Genomic DNA, 6,000 nt, shown 5'->3' with positions numbered 1-6,000 from the left:
TGCTTCACAAAATCACATTGCTAAAATTGAAAAAAAAAAAATCAAAAACGTGCTGCAAGGATTATTTTAAAATGTGATTTTTACACACCATCAACAGATATGTTTAAAAAAAACTGAAATTGCTTACTTTTAAAAACGGATTCTATACAAAAACTATTCTGATGTACACAGTCCTTAACAATACGGCCCCAGATTACTTCAATAACTTTAAGTTGTCATCCGAAATTCAAACAAGAACTACCAGATCATCAACACAGAATGTATTTTACATGCAATCTTTTAAAACAAATATATTCAAAGGATCTTTTACCTACCAAGGTCCTTACATATGGAATAGTCTACCATCTTATGTAAAAAAATGCAAAAGTCTTTTCTTTTAAGAAATGCGCCAAACAGTATTTTATGGTGTCGTAATGCAATATGTTTGGACTTTTTTACTATTGAAATATACTATTTAGATGAAAGCATTCAAACCTGTGATAGAAGTATCTGTACTAATTAAAATTGGTAAGTCAGTGTGGAGCCTGGTCAGTCATGCTGATGACTCTGTAGTCGTGGTAAGAGTTGATATGACCAACACAGAAGCATAGCCCTTTGCATGATTGATCAGGCTACAAGAAAACTGGGAAATAAGTGTTATATGCCAATCTCAAATAATATAACTGTGATACTTGTCTATCATTATATTACTATTAAACTATTAACAGCTGCATCTATTACATATTTATGTATACAATTATTATCTTAACTTAACCAGTTGTATTTCTATTTAACTATTAACTATATCAATATTGTAATGATGTTGTAAATAATGTACATTTTACTTGAACATATGTAAGACGTCTCGTTGACTCAATATGTCATCTAGAATAAATAAAGCCTATTATTATAAGAACATTATATATATTTCATAGAAGGAAAACTTGTTAGGTTATAGATGACGTATACAGGATAAACTCGGTATGTCATAGATTATCTATAGCGGAAAAAAATGGGAAGGGTACCGATATTTATGTAGGGGAAACTTGGTATGTGTTATAAATGATTTATAAACGGAAAACTTAGAACGGGCATATCAGCTTAGCTTAGAAACAGAATGTATACTGGCTACTTTATGATTATCTAACAAATGTAGATAAACTGTGAAATTTAATTAATGTACATTATATATATTATGGTTTCCTTACGGATGTAGATAAACTGTAAGTTATGAATAGTGTACAGTGGATACTTTATGATAAACTGTACGTTATAAATAGTGTACACTGGATACTTTATGATAAACTGTACGTTATAAATAATGTACACTGGATATTTTATGATCAACTGTACGTTATTAATAGTGTACATTGGATACTTTATGATAAACTGTACGTTATAAATAGTGGACACTGGATACGTTATGATAAACTGTACGTTATAAATAATGTACACTGGATATTTTATGATCAACTGTACGTTATAAATAGTGTACACTGGATATTTTATGATCAACTGTACGTTATTAATAGTGTACATTGGATACTTTATGATAAACTGTACGTTATTAATAGTGTACACTGGATACTGTATGATAAACTGTACGTTATAAATAGTGTAAACTGGATACTTTATGATAAACTGTACGTTATAAATAGTGTAAACTGGATACGTTATGATAAACTGTACGTTATAAATAGTGGACACTGGATACTTTATGATAAACTGTACGTTATAAATAGTGTACACTGGATACTTTATGATAAACTGTACGTTATAAATAATGTACACTGGATATTTTATGATCAACTGTACGTTATTAATAGTGTACATTGGAAACATTATGATAAACTGTACGTTATTAATAGTGTACACTGGATACTGTATGATAAACTGTACGTTATAAATAGTGTAAACTGGATACTTTATGATAAACTGTACGTTATAAATAGTGTAAACTGGATACGTTATGATAAACTGTACGTTATAAATAGTGTACACTGGATACGTTATGATAAACTGTACGTTATAAATAATGTACACTGGATACTTTATGATAAACTGTACGTTATAAATAGTGTACACTGGATACTTTATGATAAACTGTACGTTATAAATAGTGTACACTGGATACTTTATGATAAACTGTACGTTATAAATAGTGTACACTGGATACTTTATGATAAACTGTACGTTATAAATAGTGTACACTGGATACTTTATGATTACCTAGTAGATGTGGATAAACTGTACGTTATAAATAATGTACACTGGATACTTTGATAAATTGTACGTTATAAATAGTGTACACTGGATACTTAAGGATAAACTGTATGTTATAAATAATGTAGACTGGATACTGTATGATAAACTGTACGTTATAAATAATGTACACTGGATACTTTATGATGAACTGTACGTTATAAATAGTGTACACTGGATACTTTATGATAAACTGTACGTTATAAATAATGTACACTGGATACTTTATGATAAACTGTACGTTATAAATAGTGTACACTGGATACTTTATGATAAACTGTACGTTATAAATAGTGTACACTGGATACTTTATGATAAACTGTACGTTATAAATAGTGTACACTGGATACTTAATGATAAACTGTACGTTATAAATAGTGTACACTGGATACTTTATGATAAACTGTACGTTATAAATAGTGTACACTGGATACTTTATGATTACCTAGTAGATGTGGATAAACTGTACGTTATAAATAGTGTACACTGGATACTTTATGATAAACTGTACGTTATAAATAGTGTACACTGGATACTTTGATAAAATGTAAGTTATAAATAGTGTACACTTGATACTTTGATAAACTGTACGTTATAAATAGTGTACACTGGATACTTTGATCAACTGTACGTTATAAATAGTGTACACTGGATACTTTGATAAACTGTACGTTATAAATAGTGTACACTGGATACTTTATGATAAACTGTAAGTTATAAATAGTGTACACTGGATACTTTATGATAAACTGTACGTTATAAATAGTGTACACTGGATACTTTATGATAAACTGTACGTTATAAATAGTGTACACTGGATACTTTATGATAAACTGTACGTTATAAATAGTGTACACTGGATACTTTATGATAAACTGTACGTTATAAATAGTGTACACTGGATACTTTATGATAAACTGTACGTTATAAATAGTGTACACTGGATACTTTATGATAAACTGTACGTTATAAATAGTGTACACTGGATACTTTGATAAAATGTAAGTTATAAATAGTGTACACTTGATACTTTGATAAACTGTACGTTATAAATAGTGTACACTGGATACTTTGATCAACTGTACGTTATAAATAGTGTACACTGGATACTTTATGATAAACTGTACGTTATAAATAGTGTACACTGGATACTTTATGATAAACTGTACGTTATAAATAATGTACACTGGATACTTTATGATAAACTGTACGTTATAAATAATGTACACTGGATACTTTATGATAAACTGTACGTTATAAATAATGTACACTGGATACTTTATGATAAACTGTAAGTTATAAATAGTGTACACTGGATACTTTATGATAAACTGTACGTTATAAATAGTGTACACTGGATACTTTATGATAAACTGTACGTTATAAATAGTGTATACTGGATACTTAATGATAAACTGTCGTTATAAATAGTGTATACTGGATACTTTATGATAAACTATACGTTATAAATAGTGTATACTGGATACTTTATGATAAACTGTACGTTATAAATAGTGTATACTGGATAATTTATGATAAACTGTACGTTATAAATAGTGTACAATGGATACTTTATGATAAACTATACGTTATAAATAGTGTATACTGGATACTTTATGATAAACTATACGTTATAAATAGTGTATACTGGATACTTTATGATAAACTGTACGTTATAAATAGTGTAAACTGGACACTTTATGATAAACTGTACGTTATAAATAGTGTACACTGGATACTTTATGATAAACTCTACGTTATAAATAGTGTACACTGGATACTGTATGATAAACTATACGTTATAAATAGTGTACACTGGATACTTTATGATTACTTAGTATATGTGGATAAACTGTACGTTATAAATATTCTACACTGGATACTTTATGATAAACTGTACGTTATAAATAGTGTACACTGGATACTTTGATAAAATGTAAGTTATAAATGGTGTACACTTGATACTTTGATCAACTGTACGTTATAAATAGTGTACACTGGATACTTTATGATTACCTAGTAGATGTGGATAAACTGTACGTTATAAATAGTGTACACTGGATACTTTGATAAATTGTACGTTATAAATAGTGTACACTGGATACTTTGATGAAATGTACGTTATAAATAGTGTACACTGGATACTTAATGATAAACTGTACGTTATAAATAGTGTACACTGGATACTTAATGATAAACTGTATGTTGTAAATAGTGTACACTGGATACTTTATGATAAACTGTACGTTATAAATAGTGTACACTGGATACTTTATGATGAACTGTACGTTATAAAAAGAGGAAACTGGATAATTAATGATAAACTGTACGTTATAAATAGTGTACACTGGATACTTTATGATGAACTGTACGTTATAAAAAGAGGACACTGGATAATCAATGATAAACTGTACGTTATAAATAGTGTACACTGGATACTTTATGATAAACTGTAAGTTATAAATAGTGTACACTGGATACTTTGATAAACTGTACGTTATAAATAGTGTACACTGGATACTTTATGTTAAACTGTAAGTTATAAATAGTGTACACTGGATACTTTATGATAAACTGTACGTTATAAATAGTGTACACTGGATACTTTATGAACAACTGTACGTTATAAATAGTGTACACTGGATACTTTATGATCAATTGTAAGTTATAAATAGTGTACACTGGATACTTTATGATCAACTGTACGTTATTAATAGTGTACATTGGATACTTTATGATAAACTGTACGTTATTAATAGTGTACACTGGATACTGTATGATAAACTGTACGTTATAAATAGTGTTAACTGGATACTTTATGATAAACTGTACGTTATAAATAGTGTAAACTGGATACGTTATGATAAACTGTACGTTATAAATAGTGTACACTGGATACTTTATGATAAACTGTACGTTATAAATAGTGTACACTGGATACTTTATGATAAACTGAACGTTGTAAATAGTGTAGACTGGATACTGTATGATAAACTGTACGTTATAAATAATGTACACTGGATACTTTATGATAAACTGTACGTTATAAATAGTGTACACTGGATACTTTATGATAAACTGTACGTTATAAATAGTGTACACCGGATACTTTATGATAAACTGTACGTTATAAATAGTGTACACTGGATACTTTATGATTACCTAGTAGATGTGGATAAACTGTACGTTATAAATAGTGTACACTGGATACTTTATGATAAACTGTACGTTATAAATAGTGTACACTGGATACTTTATGATTACCTAGTAGATGTTGATAAACTGTACGTTATAAATAATGTACACTGGATACTTTATGATAAACTGTACGTTATAATTGGTGTACACTGGATAATTTGATAAAATGTAAGTTATAAATAGTGTACACTTGATACTTTGATCAACTGTACGTTATAAATAGTGTACACTGGATACTTAATGATAAACTGTACGTTATAAATAGTGTACACTGTATACTTTATGATAAACTGTACGTTATAAATAGTGTACACTGGATATTTTATGATAAACTGTACGTTATAAATAGTGTACACTGGATACTTAATGATAAACTGTCGTTACAAATAGTGTACACTGGATACTTAATGATAAACTGTCGTTATAAATAGTGTACACTAGATACGTTATGATAAACTGTACGTTATAAATAGTGTACACTGGATACTTTATGATAAACTGTAGGTTATAAATAGTGTACACTAGATACGTTATGATTACCTAGTAGATGTGGACACTGGA

This window comes from Pecten maximus, chromosome 2 (assembly GCF_902652985.1).
Source record: "Pecten maximus chromosome 2, xPecMax1.1, whole genome shotgun sequence".
In the NCBI taxonomy this organism is placed as follows: Eukaryota; Metazoa; Mollusca; class Bivalvia; order Pectinida; family Pectinidae; genus Pecten; species Pecten maximus.
This window is presented reverse-complemented; position numbering follows the sequence as displayed.